Source organism: Procambarus clarkii, chromosome 10, assembly GCF_040958095.1.
Source record: "Procambarus clarkii isolate CNS0578487 chromosome 10, FALCON_Pclarkii_2.0, whole genome shotgun sequence".
Taxonomy (NCBI): domain Eukaryota; kingdom Metazoa; phylum Arthropoda; class Malacostraca; order Decapoda; family Cambaridae; genus Procambarus; species Procambarus clarkii.
Window position 1 is genome coordinate 34,876,010 of NC_091159.1, and position 22,442 is coordinate 34,898,451.

The 22,442-nt window shown below is 47.6% G+C and overlaps 1 protein-coding gene across 1 annotated transcript in view; it reads right to left on the minus strand.

Annotated features, from left to right (window-relative positions):
• LOC123745603 (serine/threonine-protein kinase PLK1) overlaps positions 1-22,442 on the minus strand; it is a 347,873-nt gene that overhangs the window by 229,889 nt on the left and 95,542 nt on the right. The window lies entirely within an intron of this gene.

A 22,442-nucleotide genomic window follows, 5' to 3' on the forward strand; every position in this document is an offset into this window, starting at 1 on the left:
GTGATGGGGCTGAGGGGGGGGGGTGATGGGGCTGAGGGGGGGGGGTGATGGGGCTGAGGGGGGGGGTGATGGGGCTGAGGGGGGGTGATGGGGCTGAGGGGGGGTGATGGGGCTGAGGGGGGGTGATGGGGCTGAGGGGGGGTGATGGGGCTGGGGGGTGATGGGGCTGAGGGGGGGTGATGGGGCTGGGGGGGTGATGGGGCTGAGGGGGTGATGGGGCTGAGGGGGGGTGATGGGGCTGAGGGGGGGGGGGTGATGGGGCTGAGGGGGGGGTGATGGGGCTGAGGGGGGGGTGATGGGGCTGAGGGGGGGGGGTGATGGGGCTGAGGGGGGGGTGATGGGGCTGAGGGGGGGGGTGATGGGGCTGAGGGGGGGGTGATGGGGCTGAGGGGGGGTGATGGGGCTGAGGGGGGGGTGATGGGGCTGAGGGGGGGGTGATGGGGCTGAGGGGGGGGTGATGGGGCTGAGGGGGGTGGGATGGGGCTGAGGGGGGGGGTGATGGGGCAGAGGGGGGGGGTGATGGGGCAGAGGGGGGGGTGATGGGGCTGAGAAAGGTGGGGGGTGATGGGGCTGGGGGGGTGATGGGGCTGAGGGGGGTGGGTGGGTGATGGGGCTGAGGGGGGTGATGGGGCTGAGGGGGGGAGCTGATGGGGCTGAGGGGGGGAGCTGATGGGGCTGAGGGGGGAGCTGATGGGGCTGAGGGGGGGGCTGATGGGGGGGGAGCTGATGGGGCTGGGGGGAAAGGGGGGGGCGAGATCGCGGGCGCGCGCACTATAATATTTTATTTTATTATTATTAATTATTATTATTAATATATATATATATGTCGTACCTAGTAGCCAGAACGCACTTCTCAGCCTAGTATGCAAGGCCCGATTTGCCTAATAAGCCAAGTTTTCATGAATTAATTGTTTTTCGACTACCTAACCTAACCTAACTTTTTCTGCCACCTAACCTAACCTAACCTATTAGGATAGGTTAGGTTAGGTTAGGTAGGGTTGGTTAGGTTTGGTCATATATCTAAGTTAAAATTAACTCCAATACAAAAAATTGACCTCATACATTATGAAATGGGTAGCTTTATCATTTCATAAGAAAAAAGTTTGAGAAAATATATTAATTCATGAAAACTTGGCATATTAGGCAAATCGGGCCTTGCATAGTAGGCTGATAAGTGCGTTCTGGCTACTAGGTACGACATATTATATATATATATATATATATATATATATATATATATATATATATATATATATATATATATATATATATATATATATATATATATATATATATATATATATATATATATATATATATAAAGACGAAGCTGATCCACTAGGCTAGTCCCAGAACTAAGCGGCATGAGTTACAAGGAAAGGCTGCGTGAAATGCACCTCACGACATTTGAAGACACGAATAAGGAGAGACATGATCACTACCTACAAAATTCTCAAGAGAAATTCACATGGTAGATAAAGATAAACTGTTTAACACTGGTGGTACGCGAACAAGGGGACAATTGGAAACCGAGCACTCAAATGAGCCACAAGGACTTTCGAAAAAACTTTCAGTGTCAGTAGTTAACAGACGGAATGCATTAGGCAGTGATGTGGTGGAGGCTGACTCCATACACAAGTTTCAAATGTAGATATGATATAGTCCAGTAGGCTCAGGAATCTGTACACCAGTTGATTGACAGTTGAGAGGCGGGATCAAAGAGCCAGACCTTAACCCCCGCAAGCACAACTAGATGAGTACTATATATGTATGGGGGTAGCACCAGTAACACCTTCAACCCATATCCTAATAGACTACATTGTGACACTTTCTTCTACCGACCCTATTCTGTTAATTTATTTAATAAGTGCACTTCATTAAATCACAATATATATGCATACGCCACAATTACTAATCAGAAACCTCTTCATCCCCTCAAGAGGCCGAGAGCGTACCTGCGCTGCACCAAATATTTCCTCTCTGGATGGCGACACAGAGGCGCTGGAACCGGAAACCGTCAGATTCTACAACATTGTGATAATGTCAGCAAGTTAGCGTGACTGACCTCGGGTTCTGGATCTTGCCACTTGAGTCCACACAAAAACAAGACTTTTGCAGCTTATCATTTTCTTTGCCAAATATCTAGTTGCCAGGACAAACTTTTAGTACTCTACCATTTCAGGATTTTTTTTCTAGCATGGAGTAATTCATTATTAAAATTCAGATGATTAAAGACGTGCCTAATTAGTACATAATTCTACTCATTGTGGTTCATTTCACACTTCAGGTGTTCTGTGCTAGTATTTACAGTGTTCCTTCAGTGTGACGTACTGAAGGACGCGCAAGTATTAATTATCAGTTTATTTCATTTTCAGGTACAATATTATTATTCGTCGTTCCGTTGCGATTAAAAAATTACATCGAGGAAAATGTTACCATCTATCCTCTAATTTCCTATTAAAGAACTAATCTGATTATGTCTTGTCCCTGGACTACTAGCATCAAAGTGGGCCAAGTTCTTCAAGTGTCCCTGGACTACTAGCATCAGAGTGGGCCAAGTTCTTCAAGTGTTCCTGGACTACTAGCATCAGAGTGGGCCAAGTTCTTCAAGTGTTCCTAGACTACTAGCATCAGTGGGGGCCAAGTTCTTCAAGTGTTCCTGGACTACTAGCATCAGAGTGGGCCAAGTTCTTCAAGTGTTCCTGGACTACTAGCATCAGAGTGGGCCAAGTTCTTCAAGTGTTCCTGGACTACTAGCATCAGAGTGGGCCAAGTTCAAGTTGCCGTCTTTGAGTCACCGACAACTGTTGATATAAAATACGGGGACGAGGAGTGTGTCGCCGTCTTACGTGAGAACCGGAAATGGATGTGAATATATATATGCCCGAGGACCGTTCACCGAGTAACGTCACTATCTCCCGCCATCACTCCACAGCTAATACAAAAAATCTTCCAGTACAAGGGTCCCGGGAGAAGACCAGAAGAGCCTCAGGTAGTCTTTAACTGTAATTTAAAATGTGACGAAGTGGCCGCAGAGGTCAAGGGTCGGCGCATCCCCCCCCCCGCCACCACCACCACCTGGGCCGCCGCCACCACCACCACCTGGGCCGCCACCACCACCACCTGGGCCGCCACCACCACCACCTGGGCCGCCACCACCTGGGCCGCCGCCACCACCACCACCACGCGGGATACCACCGTCCTCATGCTACATCCTGTTCCATCTACAATAAACCTCCGCTGCCCCATCATCCTGATTCAGCTCTAAGACAACCCCCCCCCCCCCCACCTCTTTCTAGTTCACCTAGGACAACCTCCACTGTCCCCTCCCTTCCCCGCTTCCGGCGCTTGATCGTACCTCTCATGACCGCCAGCAACACCACCTCATGATTCATGAGTGACCTCCATCATTACCAACACTAATAACACCCACAGGGTAAACTCCCACGTGCAGCAGAAACACTCAAGTGGGCAAAAATCAAGCTCTCTCCTGCAATGACCGTGACGTCACCCTCGCTCTACTATTCACAGTTTCCGCAATACGTTCCCTATTGCCACCACACGAGGGGGGGGGGAGGGCTGGACAGGAACCCCTCGACTCAACCCCACAAGAATTGCTGGCCAATATTATGCAAGGGGATAACGGAAGAGCAGAAGCTGATCAAGACAAAGCAACAACATGGGTTTAGAGGTGGGAGGTCATGCCTGATAAACCTACTGGAATCCCACGCTAGATTAACATATCAGACGAGAGATGCATACTATTTATGTCAAAAAGTATCCGACACTTGCTCATAAAAGGCTTCTGTAGAAGCTGAATAAAAAAGTAGATCTGAGTAACTGGCAGGTGTAAGATTCTTGCTAGTCCAAGTTGGTGATGAAAACATCACACATCACCGCCAAGTTGGTGATGAAAACATCACACATCACCGCCAAGTTGGTGATGAAAACATCACACATCACCGCCAAGTTGGTGATGAAAACATCACACATCACCGCCAAGTTGGTGATGAAAACATCACACATCACCGCCAAGTTGGTGATGAAAACATCACACATCACCGCCAAGTTGGTGATGAAAACTAGGACTGCAGCAGACAGGAGATAATGGTAGCAAGCATGGTTAGATAAATGGCTAACGAACTTCAGTCCTAACAAGTGCAAGATAAGGACGGAAAGACGAGAAAAGCCTGAGGAACAAAACATACTGAAAGAGGAACTTGTCCGGGTCAGTGAAGCTTCAGCAGACATGACAACGAAGCTATCTAAGGAGGCACGTGTAAACTCTCGCCTCAGCAGCATATGTTAAGCTGGAGACAACCTTCAGGAACCTAGAAATTGCTACAAAGCCAGCCTCGGATACAAGGAACTAAGCAAAGGAGACAGTCTGAGGAAGATAAACCTAACAGCACCAAACGATATACAAGAGACCTGATCATGACATACAAAATTATCTAAGGTATCACTGAAAGTCGCATGCTGTGTTGAGCAGAGGCGTAACGAGAGGACATGCCTGTAAAGCTAGACACGCAGATAAGCCACTGGGAGTAGGCATGAGTAGAAGTATAGGTTGCCTCCAGCCATAGTTTTAAAAAACAGCTTGTGCAGAAAAATGAAAGCATTTGGAGTTACGGTTTTACATTATGAGATAGTTGGAAAGGTTGGCCATAAGAGCCTAATAGCGTAGTGGTAACACTCGCCCCGAGACCAATGTGGTTTAGCTTCGAGTCCTGGCCAGGGAGGATTGACCGAGCGTCAATGTGCCAATGTTCGTCCCCATTCACTCGGCAGCAATTCGGCATCTGGTTGCTAACAGATTGGCAGGTCATGTTACAGAGAAAACTAGTAATGGCTTACCAAAAGAGCTATAAGAAAGGAAAAACTTCTGCTAACAGACAACGTCTGTTCCTGTACCCACCTGTTTAAAATACATATTCGCGACCAGGACCATTGCCTTTCCTTCCAGCCTTGAGACACCTGGGGTCAAGGGTTGACCAACATTACCTCACCTGCCTCTGCAATTATCTTCCCAAGCATCCCCTTTACCTGTCCACCTTCATCACCACAACAAACCCTTCCCCTGTTAGCCCCTTAATCATTACCCTTCCCCTACCCTCCTCTCCTCTCCTGCTAATAATACCGTTCGCCTTTAACACGTTCTTATCAACACCTTTCCTTACCATCATCTCAAAATAACCCTACCTTCGTATGGTGTCAAACTGTAGGCCTATCAACCTCTGTAGCGTTACCAGGGTCACAAAAGTGCTTACTGTCCAACCAGCAGGTTTAGTCCTGGACATAGTGCAGACAGAGTGAACTCTCCAAGTACACCGACAAGCTGGTGGTGGAGGTGGTTTTAGATTCAGCTACTGGGAACACAAAGTTCCAAGTAGCACGGGCTATGGTGAGCCCGTAGTGGACTGACCTGGCACAGGAGCGGGGCTGCAACTTGCTGGACAAGCTGGGTACACCTGTCACACACACAAATCACACTAACGTGATGCATCAAATGATGGAAATGATTAAGGCAGTGTCTGGGATGCTCCCGGACGCAGGTTCGAATCCTCGTCACGGCCCTTGTGGATTTGTTCATGGGTACACCTGTGTTCATATCCCTGTGCAACCCCAACCTATCCAGCCTCTCCATTATGTAACCCCTAACCCCTCTAGTCGCCGCCGCCCCCATTTCCCCCGACACCGCCCCCCTCCCCCTAAGCGCCACCAGGTAAACAAAGGTGTCTGGGTGGCAGGGAACCCCAGGGTGGGGGAGGTGGGGGAGGTGGGGGCCGTGGCCAATATGCAACACCGTGTAACTCGAGCACCAAGCAAGATGGTGACCATACAGGATAGCAGCCTCTTCCTTCCCCTCCCCCGCCTCCCGCCCCAGCAAGTGGACTGGTGCTCCACCGCCACAGTTCATGTGATTATCGTGTGGTAGACAGTCGTTCCTGGTCGTCATCTTCGTCGCTACTTAATCATCTGTTTTGTTACTCGTCACTTGCTGCTTTATTAGTATTCGTCACTTTGGTCTTTCCTTCTGACCAGTACTCCTGTGCTTGGGTTAACCCTTTATTCTTGCTCCAGCAGCAATATCCTGCCACTACCACACAACTACCACCACCAGCAACCACAACGCTGGCCAACAACCATCACCGTTACTAATCATCATCTAAGCCGCCACTACAACCACTCAAACACTTTTTTCTGCATTTCTGCCTTGAATGCAAAATGCATTCAACATTTTTTTGTGCATTAGACGAAAACGTTTTTTCACACATCTTACTTTAAAAAGGGTTGTACTTTACGTCACGGAAATTAGTGCTAAGCGTTAGTCTAAGAAACAAGGTTTCGGTTGTATCTCTCGGTGTTAGATACTTAGTGGTGCCACACCTTCTTTCCTTCAAGTCGTACTGTGTACCTTAATTGTCCAGGGGTGAACTGTGCCACCCACCCACACGGGTGAGGGGGAAGTGAAGAGTGAGGTGAGACATGATCCCTACCTACAAAATCCTCAGGGGTATTGACAGGGTAGACAAGGATAAACTATTCAACACTGGTGGTACGCGAACAAGGGGACACAGGTGGAAAGTGATTGCCCAAATGAGCCACAGGGACGTCAGAAAGAACTTTTTCAGTGTCAGAGTGAAAATTCTATTCAGTGTCAATAGATGGAATGCATTAGGAAGTGATGTGGTGGAGGCTGACTCCATACACAGTTTTAAATGTAGATATGATAAGAGCCCAGTAGACTCAGGAATCTGTACACCAGTTGATTGACAGTTGAGAGGCGGAACCAAAGAGCCAAAGCTCAACCCTCACAAGCACAAATAGGCGAGTACACGGGGCCCCGGGGACAGGCGCAGGTAACGGACGGGAGGGAGTGGGGGGGGGGGGGGCAGAGGGAACAATAACTCTTGAGAACACACAACAAAGGTGGAAGAGGGGGGGGGGAGGAAGAGACAGGTAAGCAAGACAGCCGGCTACAGGTGTGTTAAGATAGGTACTCCTTCAACAGCAGCACCTGCCCTCATATGAAGACGCCCCCATAGAACCCAAAAATATATATACCAAAGAAATAATAACAAACGACCGGACACACACACACTAACGCCGCAAGACATACCCATACCTTTAATTGGTAACAACGGAACCCGGAGGAATTCCGCACGTCCCGAATTGGAAAACTTAAAAATGAGCAGCATCCCTAAATCAGGGACAGGCGACAGTCGAGACACGTAGGGGCTGGGTAACTCTACCCTGGGCGTTGAAAGCAGGCGGAGGGGCGGGCGTGATACCCCTCATTGTGTGACCCTTATGCAACCAAGGACGCTCCGCCCCCCCCCTGCACCCCCTCCTGCCCATCCCAGGTGTCTCAGATATGGGGGAGGGGATCTGGAAGGGGTGGGAAGGGAGGGGGGGGGGGCAGAAGTGGAGGTATGGTCAGGAGACTGCGGTGAGAAAGCAAGAGCGAGGAGATTAGCCGAGGCAGGAAGCAAGAGGACCTCGAGGCGTGACCCGACAGTTGTGGAAGGAGGATGGGATAGGAGGAGCAAGGTGAATGTGGAAGGGAAGGGGGGATGGGAGGGATTATGATGCAAGGGTGGAAGGTTGATTATCACTCTCTCCTCCACTTACCCTTCCTCTCCCCTCATGCCGCCTTGTTCACTCTGATCTACTTACTGAAAGTGACAATTGTTTACGTGGAGAGTGGGAAGGGAGTATATAGCGAGAACTGCCAGGCTAAAGACTTTACTACTTGATGGAAACCAAGCCCCATAATAACAATTCTAAGACCAAACAGACTAGAACCACCACCCGCAAAATACTACTGGACTTTTCAATGTATCCAGAGCCCAGAAAAGTAAGGTACAAGTGTGTGTGGAATAATGCTAGACATACTGCGATCCAGATTTAGAAGGGTATGCAACAAGCTCCCTAATAATATTAGGCAGCTTAGTTTTGGTCACCATACATTAGAAAGAACACAGTCACTTAAAGGTGAACAGAGAAAGAATTACTCACAGGAATTACAAAAGCTCTCTTACGAGAGATTACGAAGGCTTAATTTTATACTCTTAGAAAGGCGAGGAATAAAGGGCGACAACAGGTATATAAATGGATGAAAAGACATTAATAACATGTTAAATAAAAAACAAAATAGAATGAGAAACAATGGACACAAATTGGAGAGTTTAAATTCAGGAAAGACCTGGATAAAAAAACATTGGAAACAGAGTTGTTGATCCATAGAACAAATTACAAGAGTAAGCTCTCCAAATGTACTCACTAAAAAGGAGACGAGAGAGATGTCAATTAATATACACATGGAAAATACTGGAGGGACAGGTCCCTAATCTACACAGTAAAATAACAACGTACTGGAGTAAACGATATAGAAGAACATGCAGAATAGAACCAATGAAGAGCAGGGATGCCATAGGCACAATCAGAGAACACTGTATGAACATCAGAGGTCCGCGGTTGTTCAACATCCTCCCAGCGAGCATAAGAAACATTGCCGGAACAACCGTGGACATCTTAATGATAAAACTAGATTGTTTTCTAAAAAAAAACGTGCCGGACCAACCGGGTTGTGGTGGGTATGTGGGCCTGCGGGCCGCTCCAAGCAACAGCCTGGTGGACTAAACTCTCAAGTCAAACCTGACCTCAGGCCGGGCTTAGGGAGTTGAAGAACTCCCTGTACCCCCATCAAGCAGGTATCAAGAAGATAACCGCTGGGGTCTTGTAATCGTCTCATACGTAGGTCCCCCACACACAATGTGAATGAGTTGGGTTGGGAATAGGAAGCGCCTGTTATGTACTTCAGGCAACGAACACCAGGAGCCAACACATTCGGCGTTCCTTTGTATCATAAGTGAAGAAAATAGTCCATATGCTTTGCCAACGGTGAAGCCTCATCTAGACAAAATATTTTGGGTTTTTTATATGGTGGAGAATATTTACATTGAGAAGCAAGGGCGTGTGAACCGTGCGTTAGGTTGCTGCACCTTACCACCACTTGGGAGCGAGGGTCACCACTGTATGACCACCCTGCACCCCAAGAGGCGGGGAAGGCAAGAGGTTACAAGAGGATTGAAAGTAGAGGCGCCCCGCGCGAGACAGTACACAGTACGACAAACACCATTCAGTCACAGGATCCTCACCCACCTATTAAACTTACCACTCGTTAATCCCCATTCACACTCCCCCATCCTCATCTACGCACCCCTCCTCCCATCCCTTGATGACCCTCACCCTACCACACTCGTGGCTTGGTTCCTTGGTCCTCACTCTGACCCATACTCGTGGCTTATCATAACTACCCTTACTTCAGGTCACTAACCCTCCCCCCCCCCCTTTACATCGGCACAAACATGCCCCCAGAACCGCCACACACACACACACACACACACACACACACACACACACACACAGGATCGGCCCTCTAACACACGCATACAAACTTCCGTAGCCAGTTGTATAACTCCAGTAAATGTAATAACGCTAGGTTTAGGGAGCAGAAGACCTAACAAGGTACCGATGGGAGACGAAGTCCTCCATGAAACGGACAGAGAAAGCTCTAGACGTTAATATCACGCCGAACCTGTCTTTCGAAGCATACACAAAAAGGCTATCATCAGCGGCGTATGCGAGACTAGCTAACATCAAAACTGTCTGTCGCTGGAGGACAGAATAAGAGGAGACATGATTACTACATACAAAATTCTCAGGAGAAATGACAGTAGATAAGGACATTATTTAACACGGGTGGTACTCTCGCAAGGGGACGCAGGTGGAAATTGAGAACCAAAATGAGACGGACGTTAAAACGATTTTAAAAAACTGACTAGTTAACAAATGCAATACATTAGGGAGTGATGGGGTGGAGCCACACTCCCGTTTCAAATGCAGACATGATAAAAGCCCAATAGGCTCAGGAACCAGTACACTAGTCGATTGGCATTTGAGAGGAGATCAAAAAGCCGAAGCTCAACCCCCGCGCACACAACTAGGCGAGCACACACCAACACCGCCCCTACCTCAACTTTACTAATAACCGCTCAAGTTATCACTATAAACACTCAACAACAACTCCGTATAATTAACGATCATACGAAGATGGCTGATGCTGCGTGTGAGCCACTCCATGTGGGGGGCATCTACTCCCCCCTTCTTACACCCAATATTCATCTCCTTTGGTCGCCAGGAAGCCTGGCCCGGCCCGGCCCGGCGATCAGGGAGAGGGGGGCCGACCCCCCCCCCCCCCCCCCATCGGGTGATCCACTGCCCACATCCGCCCACGCCAATCACCTCACTTGATCTGTTGCACTTGATTGAATCCCATTAAAAGGGTCATCACCACCGTGATTGGCTGTCAGGGTGACCCCCGACCTCCCCCCTCTCGCTTGGCCGTCAAGCCGACCCTTCACCTCCCACCCTCTCGCTTGGCCGTCAAGCCGACCCTTCACCTCCCACCCTCTCGCTTGGCCGTCAAGCCGACCCTTCACCTCCCACCCTCTCGCTTGGCCGTCAAGCCGACCCTTCACCTCCCACCCTCTCGCTTGGCCGTCAAGCCGACCCTTCACCTCCCACCTCTCGCTTGGCCGTCAAGCCGACCCTTCACCTCCCACCTCTCGCTTGGCCGTCAAGCCGACCCTTCACCTCCCACCCTCTCGCTTGGCCGTCAAGCCGACCCTTCACCTCCCACCCTCTCGCTTGGCCGTCAAGCCGACCCTTCACCTCCCACCCTCTCGCTTGGCCGTCAAGCCGACCCTTCACCTCCCACCCTCTCGCTTGGCCGTCAAGCCGACCCTTCACCTCCCACCCTCTCGCTTGGCCGTCAAGCCGACCCTTCACCTCCCACCTCTCGCTTGGCCGTCAAGCCGACCCTTCACCTCCCACCCTCTCGCTTGGCCGTCAAGCCGACCCTTCACCTCCACGAGAGTATGGAGGGGAGGGGGGGGGGGCAGGCATGGGACAGAGATGATCAGTGGAGGGGGGGGGGAGAGACAGGATGGAAGGACGAGACGTCTTAAGAGAGTGGGGAAGGCTGAGGATGCTCTACGCTCACCACCTGCTCGCTCACTTCCGTTCAAGATGCTACCGTCATTCCTCCTCAGTTGCCCCCCCCCTCCTTCCCTCCCACACACCTGGAGAAACAAGGCATAGTTAAACAAATGGCTTGGATTAAAACCTAATATGAAGTGCAAAGTAATGAAGCTGATAGGAGGAGGTCGGGCAAGGTACCCAAGGGGAAGGCAATACTCCTGAAGTCTAACAAAACAAGACCTGGTGGTAGATGTTACATCGAACCTGTCTCCCAAGGCCCACAACCAGCGAATATCATCAGTTGCATCTGCAAAGTTGGAACACGTGAGAACTGCTTTATAACAAATTATACAGAGTTACTCAGGACCATAGCACCTTAAATGCACGATTTGTTAAAATTAATTCAAGAATACACGACGTCAGTACGAACTGCTAAGACGACGCGAAGCTGGAGTGTATTCAGAGGTATGCCACCACATTAAAACTTTAATAGATAATGGTTACGAAGGAAGCTAAGAAAGCTGACTTCAATACTGGAGTATTAAAGTCAGAGAAGACATGATTACTACATACACATTTCTCACGACTACCCTTGGCTGCCTTATTTATTGACTATTTGGGATGCTTGGTAGATGAATAAGGGAATAGGTTAAAACGAACAATCTAAATGTGTCAAACGTTTGTCAAAATTATACAAAATTTAAATAAATGGAACACGCTAAAAATGCATGCGGGAATTATGAATTTTGTGGAAATTATGAAATTATGGAATTATGAAATATTTAAATCCGTACAATTTTGAGTTGCGTGGACTACACACAATTCCCCATGCCAGTAAGGCAGCCCACATGACCAACCACCCATAAACACAAACAAATACAATTAAATAAAAACACTTCCTTCCTACCTCAAGCAACTCCCCTACCCACCCTCCCTCCCCACTAAACCCCACCCTCTATCTCGAATAAAATAAAGTTCTTTGCCTCCATACACTTACGGGCTATTCATGCCCGTGCCACCTCTTGGGTGCCTTAATCTTCATCAACCTCCATACACAGTTACAGCCCCGCTCCTGTGGCAGGTAAGTCCACTACGGGCTCGCCATAGCCCGTGCTGCTTGCAACTTTAGCTGAATCTAAAGTATCTGAATCTAAAACAACCTCCATACTGCTCTTACGGGCTATTCATACCCGTGTCACCTCTTGGGTGGCTTGATCTTCACCAGTCAGTCAATCCCCCATACTTCACGGGGTGGTGTTAGGCGCAGCGGTGTGTGAAGCAATGTGGTGGCGCTGGTGGGGAGTGTTGGGTGGCGCAGCTGGTGGACACCTGGCGCAGTTATCCCGACGCCTGGCGCGCAGCTGGTGGACACTCGGCGCAGAAGACGTTCACAGACAACGCATAAAAGTACATTTGGATTTATTGGACACTCTTGTTATTATACTGATTGTTTTCTTGATTTCATTAATTGTTGTCGCCGGAGACGGCTTAGTTTATTGTGCACCTCATACTCATCCTGGCGCAACCACTTGGGCTGGACGGTAGAGTCCCTTCATGGAGGTCGGCGTTCAATCCCCGACCGTCCAAGTGGTTGGGCACCATTCCTTTCTTCCGTCCCATCCCAAATCCTTATGCTGACCTCTTCCCGGTGCTATATAGTCATAATGGCTTGGCGCTTTCCCTTGATAATCCCCTCACCCATACTCATCCTGTAAGCGGTAGCGCCAAAAAAAATTACAGAGGGCACAAAAGGTCTTGGTCGTGTTGCGTCTCGGGACCCGCCGTCAGAACCAGTGTACTCGGTACGCCGCCTGTGATGCCAGCACCAACAGTGACGTTGTTCCCACGCAAGAATTGCGTAATGACCGCCACTTCCGGCGAAGACTAAAGTGGTACCTCACTGCCCCCCCTGCCCCTTCCGACAAAACCCCCCTACCATCACCCCCCCCTCTCCACCCCACACGCCCGAGCATCCCCTCTGCCCCCGACACACGCCTATCTTATCCTCTCGGCGCCTGCCCAAACCGCCCCACCCACAACACAGTCACTACAATCACTACTAACGCACTGCCCACGATTCCTTACTCTCACGCTTGTCTTAACTGGGGAGGGATACTGAGGTACGGTACAAACTGTGCCACACCAACAGACAGCAGTATGCTGAGGCACCAGCGGGGGCTGGCGGAGGCACCAGAGCACCACAGCAACAGAGAACCAAGGTGAACTGTCAGATCTGATTCCAGCATGGCGAGTTGTGCTGGTGTCGGGTGAGCCCAGCCCCCACCCCCACCCCTGCCTCACCCGTCAACCCCTTCCAAACATTTCCCTCCCCCATGCCAAGCACACACGCCTAATCACAGCCTTGGTGTCAATAGCGCCGGCAACCCACTCCTCACCTTCACCTTAAGCTTCTTCGGAGCCCTCTATATTCCTATCCTCTCCACGCCCTGGGACGTACTGTTGTCTGCGGGAGCAACACAAAATGGTTAATGAGTGGTAGTACTGACGAACAAATTACATACCATATGACATGGTTTTGAGACTTAATATTTGAACCGATTATCTTTAACAATTAAACTTTCTAAGGTATCGTTATTATTCTTTAGCATCCGGACGTGCGTCAAGACCTGTGTTCCCTTCTGGAAATATGGCTCAAGATCCCAGCCTCCAGAGTGTGTGTGAACAGGGTGAGACCTACCATCACCAGGCTCTCAACCCACTGTAATCTTCCCAGCTCCACCACGCACAAGACAACTTCAACGGTTGTCTTGATATCGCTCGGACACGGATAATTACATGATAAAATCACACGGATGTAACGAGTCTGCGAATGAATAATGAAGCCGAATGATGGATGTAGGTTCCATACGGTCCGTCTAATTACCACAAGCTACCACAAACTACACAAACTTCAGAAAGCTTCCTGGCAATACGTTAGTAATGAATAAATATGATATATTTACTCATTATAATGTTGGTGCTGAATGTACAACACGAAAAAACAATTTTAATCTGAAAAAGTATCTTTTTATAAAGAAATTAGACGAAAATAAAAATCTGGTGACGCCAAATCAAGTCGACGATCCAAGCTTCGGTTAGGTTAGGTTAGGTTTGGTTAAGTTAGGTTAGGATAGGATAGGATAGGATAGGTTAGGATAGGATAGGTTAGGATAGGTTAGGATAGGATAGGTTAGGATAGGATAGGTTAGGATAGGTTAGGATAGGTTAGGATAGGTTAGGATAGGTTAGGATAGGTTAGGATAGGTTAGGATAGGTTAGGATAGGATAGGTTAGGTTAGGTCAGCCTAACTTAATATATCATATTTATTCATTACTAACGTATTGCCAGGAAGCTTTCTGAAGTTTGTGTAGTTTGTGGTAGCTTGTGGTAATTAGACGGACCCGTTCCATATTCATTCACCGATAATTTTAAAAATGAAAACTACAAGGCATCCTTACAAGTGATGTCTTGCGAAATACTCGAAGCGAATATATATAATGTATGCAAATTTATGATATAGAATACACAACTGGTTAAGGTTATATTTAAACCCACGAATGTCTAAATTAGGCACAGCCAAGATATGGACACCACCACCAGCCATGTCACAGGAATCTTTTGGCATCTGACACTGAAATAATAGAACTCAAAATGAGACAGTACTATCAACTTGTGTACAAGTACTGAGCAAGTAGACGTAGTAAGTGCAAGAAAATCACGAGTGGCTGGAACTGATGATCAACCAGGCGGGACCCAAGAACTGGAGCTCATACACAAAGAATTTATTCAAGCAATACCCGGATCAAGTGAGGCCCAGGCCGGGAGCGGGAGCATAAGCCCCACCGACCCCGCCTGGACACTAATGGCGACGGGAGGCTCCAGTCTGGACTGACCGCCGGACATCTCACCAACACAATAAAAAATAAAGAGGAAGGGTATTTAAGAACTAAATTAGTTCCCAATATATTGGCTTAGGCGAGGTACGGTTAGGGCCAGGTCATGGCGACCCAGGGGTCGCCCGGCGGCACACCTGAGGCAGCAACGCCGCCACCTGTGGGAATGCATGCGCAGGGGGACGACGACACCCGAAATGGCCAATTCACATGTTTTATTCATGTCTGTGTATTAATAGTTGGGTTTGTATACAGTAAATTATTTACCTGTCGTAATAGCATAACATGTAACAACTATGATTACATACTGTAAAATCTAACTTTTGAAACCCTTATTAGATATAATAAGTCCTTACAGTTGTCTGATTCAGAACTATGTTTGTAATAACTTTTACAAATGGTTATAATAGTAGCTGAACTAAACTTTGATAACGATGACGGCCACAACCACGACAACTTCACTTAAGACAACATACAACATCTGCCATGAAGTCAAAATACAACCACCCTACCTTTTATTGAATGGCTATCACTGCCCGGGTCCAGATGATGCCAAACTCTTAATACAGTAATAGACAACGTCCTGAGGACTCGTTAAACAGTCGAAATCCTATTTTCATGTCCATATGATTCCTGGTTGATACCTGGTTGATGGGGCTCGGAGTTCTTCCACTCCCCAACCAAACCACACATTAGCTGGAGAATCAACGACGTTTCGGTCTATCCTTGACCATTATCGTTTCGATATCTTATAATTTGTGGTTTGGTCATCATCCCCAGCCACATTATTGTGACTCATCGGCTTCATGACCCTAGTTGAGGACTGTAAGAGAGGACTAGTGAAATACAACTATAATGTTACAATAGAATTAATGTGGATTCCACCTCATGTTGGAATAGTGTTCAACGTGGTGGCTGATGAGCTGGCTACAAGACAAGTTGAAAATAAATGTGCTTTAATCATGAAACCGATAACATGCAAAATAAGAAATATGCAGGTACAGGCGAGGAGAGGAATAATGTATGAGAGAAGTCAAACCAAGAAATACTCATGAGTCAAAACACCGATTTCATTTAGGGGAAACTGAAAAATGCTCGGAATGACTAAACATATGCGGCTCAGGCACAAATATTACCGAGAATATAGATGATAATGAAATTGTGGTAAGTTAATTTAAGGTCTCACACCCTCAACCATTTGGTTCTTGACTGCCTGCTGATCAAATTAATGTATATAGGAAAACTGAGACAAGGACTATTCCTGAACAAACAATATGGATGTATCGGAACGGAAAGATTAATGATATTCTGCAGATACGGGATTTTTTGCACCAAGATTGTAAACTTTTGTCGATTTGTTTGAAAGTCAATTTGTAGCCTCTTTATTGTTATTTATCTGTAATTGTACAGTGTTATTTGTAAATAAGTGTACATTTGGTATAATATCGCCTGTGTACGGTATGTTTATCAATTAGACTGATGAGTAATGTCAAGGGTTTGTGATGTCCGTAAAGGAACACATGGTACTGAACGGGGCGAGAATAGCTTCAGCTACCTCACCCCTTTACATTTATACCTCAAACTTATTTCAATTTCAAGTGCTGAGGACAAGCACATTAAGTGGACAGGAAAGTAGGAGTGGGTGTTCAGTGCGTGTGCGGAGAGAGGGGGGGGGCAGAATACCTGATGATTGGGTAGTAAGTACAGTATGTCATGTGCTCTGAACTTTTTTTCCTTTTCATTAAATAATATACAATATAAAGGTCATATATACATCAATTTACAAGAGAAATACTACATTACATGTAGTTTATATAATTCTCAGTAAACCAATGTTTTTTATATCATCCCCGAGCATGAGCCGTAAACCCTAAATGTTATACTTGATCCTGCTTCGCAAGAACTTCAATATTTTGTCTACTGAGTAATCTGCCTGCCTGCCTATCCCCACACAGAAAGTAATAGAATTATTGTATTCTTAATTATTGTATTCTCCATTTACCTGGAGTGGGTTGTGGGAGTTGTTCCACTGCCCGAGCGGGTATGTGGGCTTGGAATAATGACGGTATGAGGTGTAGGGAAGGATGTAAGTCTGATGGCTACACGGAGTAGTTTTCACAGGGTAATGTTAATAGCCTACACCACACAAGAGAGGTGGGAGGTGGGGTGAGAGAAAGAAAGGGGGGGGGGAGAGGAGTGAGGTGAGAGAGGGTTGACCGCGGGTGTGGCTCTGGCTCTGGAGAGATTATCCTTCCCGAGACCATTGTTGTGGTGTGGCTCAGGCTTCGTCTCCCTCCCCCTCCCCCCTTTCTTTCTCTCACCCCCCGCGCTCATTATCCCTCGTACCACCGACATCTCGCCCATGGGGGGGGGGGGGGTTGCCTCAGACACAACCAAACTAACACCTTGTTCATTACTGGTTGTACATTTATAACTTTGGCAAAGTTTACGTAAAAAGTTATGTACATTAATTAAACGTCACAATAACCCACACAGCACGTAGACAAATAGTCATTATCAGCATCAAACGTAATCTGTAACAATTTTAAAAATCACAACACTGGCTGTACTAAACAGGTGCATAACAATCTAAATCAAACACATTTTAGGCTTAAAGCGAGTGCCACTTGGCCAACAATTTGAAAGATATATTGTCAAGGCGAAGTGAGGTTTGACAGAGGCAAGACATTGTCACCACTTGCATTACAAAATTAGGACGATGAGACAATTAGAAGTAGAACCAATATAAACTAATCATACCGCGACTGGATTTTTGCACTTTTTACATCAACAAATTCTGGGGCTATCGCAGTCAAAATTACTTCGAGCACAGATCATATATGGCCAATTGGGAGACACTGTCCTAAAGATCTCAATATATAGGCAAGACAAGTATTTCAAGTCTCCTGGTAATGCATAAACATGAAGGCTCAATCAAACTTCTACAACAGACCATCGCACGAAATCAGACAACCGAAACATTTTATGTAAAGCACACTTGCAATTATCAACCACCACTACACACCAAGGTGCGTCTTACCATCTACAAGCCCAAGAGAACTACCTACCAGTTAACACAACTACTGCCTCACACGACAAATGAGAATGCCAGGCAGGATTATCTATTATAATAAGAATAACTTGAGCCAACAGCGTCCTTCAGAATCATGTGCGGGGCCCATTAAAAGTGTAAAATAAACTTGTAATAATTAGTCAACTTCCTTTCCAAGTGAAGCCCTGTATCGGGCCTCTTGGGGAGTTGACAAGCTCTATCACTTGACCATCAGTAAGGGAAGGCAGAGCGTGACTGACTGCCAGTTAATCTACAATTTGAACCTTCCCAGGAAACAGTAGCATGCCGTTCCCACGGACAAATTATATAAATTACAAACCACTCTAATGTGGGAATAACTTTTCATCCACCTGGCTTCCCCGCTTGCTACTAACAGACAAAAACTTCGCCTCTCCGAGAAGGAAAAGTACGTGAAATTATTCACACGTTAGACTGGTTTACACTTCGAAATGTATGCTAGGTTACCGTTTTCTATTCTACGGTCTGTTGTCAACGTTGCGTTCAGATAATATGTATCTGAACATTTGCCGCTAGACTCTGCTGTACCAGAGTGTACTATGCGAGTGGTCTACCTGGGCCATTTACGCTTAGCGTGCCGTCTACCTCACCCTAACCTAACCCACAATATCAAGCTGAGGTCTCAGTAGCATGTCAGGTACACAGTCACACAGCGTAGACTACGGATACTGCGGTAGACCGCACGCTTAAGTAGCACCCTTTGTGCTGTGCCTGCATCGTCGAGGGTTGAGGTGACGGGTGAGGAGGCAGTAACCTGTGTGGCCGTGGCCAGAGGTCAAGCTCACATACTAGTACCGACACACCAAGTTCATGTATGTTTATTGAGACAAGAAATACATCTCAAAGGGATAGAGTAGCTTAGGCTATTTCTACCCCCCACACACCTAAGTTCCCAGTACTCGGGTGGAGATGTCCACCACAGAACCCGGACAACCCTTACACAACCACAACCCAATAAAAAGCTGCATATATTCCTCATTACCATTATCCACCTCATTATCAAATTCATCATAATTTCCTTCATTATTATTACTTTCTCATTATTGTCTTCCACATTAGCATAATCTTGCCTGGTCGGTGCTGCCTCCTCCTCCTCCTGTTGTGTTTGACATCCTCTCTGTCCTGCCCTCTCCTCATCCCGCTCACATGTTCCTGTTATTACAACTACAACGACTACAACTATTTCTCTGCGTGCTGGTGCTCACCACACGAGTGTAATCTGGTGCCTTTACCATTCACCTTACCACAACTCCCAGCCCTCACCACCAGCCCTCACCACCAGCCCTCACCACCAGCCCTCACCACCAGCCCTCCTCCACAACCAACCACACTGCCTGAACGCCAACCACTCCACAATAACTAAAGACCTTCCCTGCCACCACACCACCGATCCACACCCCACGCACAAAGTCCAACGCTTCCACCACCACAAACACCAACACTTGCGAACAAACTACCCTCTTTATTCGAGTTATGAACAGTAGAGTATCAGCCGTGTTACAACGTTACTACATGGCTACAACACGGTACGAACACGTAGTAGACAACAGTACACGTAGTTCCAGCAAAATACATGAGCACTCTTAGTGGACTATAACTTTAGGGCCTGAACAAAAGTAGAACTTTCAACTGACAAAAGGTTTATCAAATAAAAGTATAACGTAAAGAAAATATAATTCAGAAGGAATATCATTAAACAAGTTAAATCTTAAAACTTTAGTAACATTTTCTGTTGATTAATCCCTTAGATAATACACGCTGCGACTTCCTGGATTATCTCAGCTGGGTTCCAGAGCTCAATCAAACCTTATCTGTCTTACCAGGTCAAAGACCGGCCAGAGGGGACGTTAAGCCTAAAAAACAATGCAAGGTATGGTACCCCCAGCCGGGTCCCAGCGCTGAACCAAGCACAGTTCTCACACTGGATCAACATCAGTTATTAAGCTAGTGTACGCCAAGAGCGTGTACACAAATGTACAACTATCCTATCACACAGCATGTGTACAAGTGCACAACTTGTCCAAACACAACACCATATAAAACTTACTATGACAGTAACTCCGTAGTCAAAATGTGCCCATTACATGAATAACCAAGAATACAAAATAGCATGTCCAGAGCAGTTAATAGAAGTATCCATTGAATATAGAATGATCAGTTATATTGCTGTCTAAAGTAACAGCCGAACGAGGGTAGTTGTACAACACATATCTGCAGTTTACCAAGAATCTCCTCCGAGAGTTCTACTCCAAGGCCGGCCCGGGGGCCAGGACCGTCTGCTCATACCGTCCATCCAAAAGCGTGTTGCTTGGTGGTGGTGGTTGTTTTAGATTTAGCTACTCAGAACGAAATGTCCATGTAGCACGGGCTATGGTGAGCCCGAAATTGAGTTCGGTTATTCGCGATAACCTTGTTACTCTGATATTTGGGTCAGAGTTAAATGGAGGTGGGGTTTCCTCCTTTTTCCCCTGTTTCTTTTACGCATCTGCTTTAGTCGTGTTTTAATAACTATCTTGGTAGCGGATGAAGGTGCAGAATGTTCACTAGCGAGTTCCATTCTTTAACGGCTTTTCTAATCATTGTAGTGGCTGTGGAATGTGCATCTAATGCAGCTGCTGTCGTTGGATTAATGTTTAGTTTGATGCGCAGGGCTTCAGTAGCTTCACATTCCAGTAAGTAGTGCAGGAGTGGCGCCTCTGCTTCTGTTCCACAGATATGACACTGGGTTCAATTGGGTTCTATCTATTGGGTTCATTACCTCCCAGCAGCACTTGTAACCAAGTCTGAGTCTGTGTATGGCTGCTGCAATGTCTGGATATCTTTTTGCCAGGCTTAAATGAGGACTACCCAGTGGCTTGTTGGTACCATATCGCAGTTGATCTTCCTTCCGCTACTTTGGCTCTGTGGCTGTTGCTCGGAGCGGCCCGCAGGCCTATTGCATTACCTTCCCAATTTATAGGCCCCTGCATTACCTTCCCAATTATCCCTGCGTTACCATTGCTAATATTTTTGCGCATCTTCACCCTTCCCTTAAACAACGCAGCGTTAATAACTCTACAATTGTGACTAATTGGGTCATCCATCACGTGTAGATGTTGATAGTTGCAGCCGAGACAGTTCGGAGAAGTTCGCTCATCAATCAAGCCAAGTAACGACCTGGCAAACGGGTCAGAGTCGTTACGTCGGACCTCTTCAACCAGTTCGTACCATAAAACTCCGATCAGGAGCGTTATCTATCTAATCTACGCATCCGTGTTCTACAGTTCAGCCGGGACAGGAACGATAGCACAATCGCGATTGGAGCGTTTTATCTCTTCGTGGTGTTGATAACGCAGCTAGATGGCTCGATGTGTGCGCCTTGGTAACCTCAGCCCGGTCTCTACTGGAAGGCTTAGTTAATTGGACACGGCAGATCTCTCCCACACTCTTCTGTGTCAGCCTGTATGTTGCCATGTTTATAACACCGTTCCCTGTACCCTTCTCTCTTTCCCTGTACCCCGCCCCCTATGTTGCCGCGCTCTTAAGATAAAAAAAAATACTTTTTTGGCCGATTTGATACGTTTTCTCGAGGAAATGAAGAGAGGAAGCCACTACATTAGCCAGCACTCAAGACGCGCACGCATGCGCAACTCTCACGCACTCAACTGGCGCCAACCTACAGGTGTTTCAACAAATGGATAGGGACAGTCGCACAGCTGGTCCTAAGACAACAGGTTGGAGGGGGGGGGGGTAAGGGTGCAATATATTCCATTATACTGCCCCATTAACTGGTCCTCCACGGTGTAGCTGTCGTGGTGGACTCCAAGACGGTAAGGCAGCGGGCGAGGCACCACCACCGGCAGGGTGCAGGGAGGAAAGGGGGGGGGGGGGGAGGCACCACCACCGGCAGGGTGCAGGGAGGGAAGGGGGGGGGCGAGGCACCACCACCGGCAGGGAGCAGGGAGGGGAGGGGGTGCGAGGCACCGCCACTGGCAGGGTGCAGGGAGGGGGGACGAGGCACCACCACCGGCGGGGGGGGGGGAGGGGGTGTTCCATCGTTCCTGACCATCTTCTAGCGTGATTCGCGTGTCAGCTCTGTCAGTATTAAGGGAAGAAGGGCAACTCTAGTGTCCAGCGATCATTCCAGGCGGGTTTAGAGGTGTCAGAACAACCTCACACACTTACCTGTACCCTCAAATATTCACACGTGCGCGCACACGTGTTAATGCGCTAAATGTGCACGCGCTAAAACCACTCCTCCATTAATTCCCCCCTCCCCCATTCCCTTTCAGAATTCCTGCCACATCACAGCAATCGAGATGGAAAGTAATATCTCTTAGGAAGTGGTTGTTTGCGCGACGCCTGCCGCCCCGGCTGGGTGTTGAGGGGGGGTACCCAGCCGTCTCCCTCGTCCCCTCCACTCGTGGTG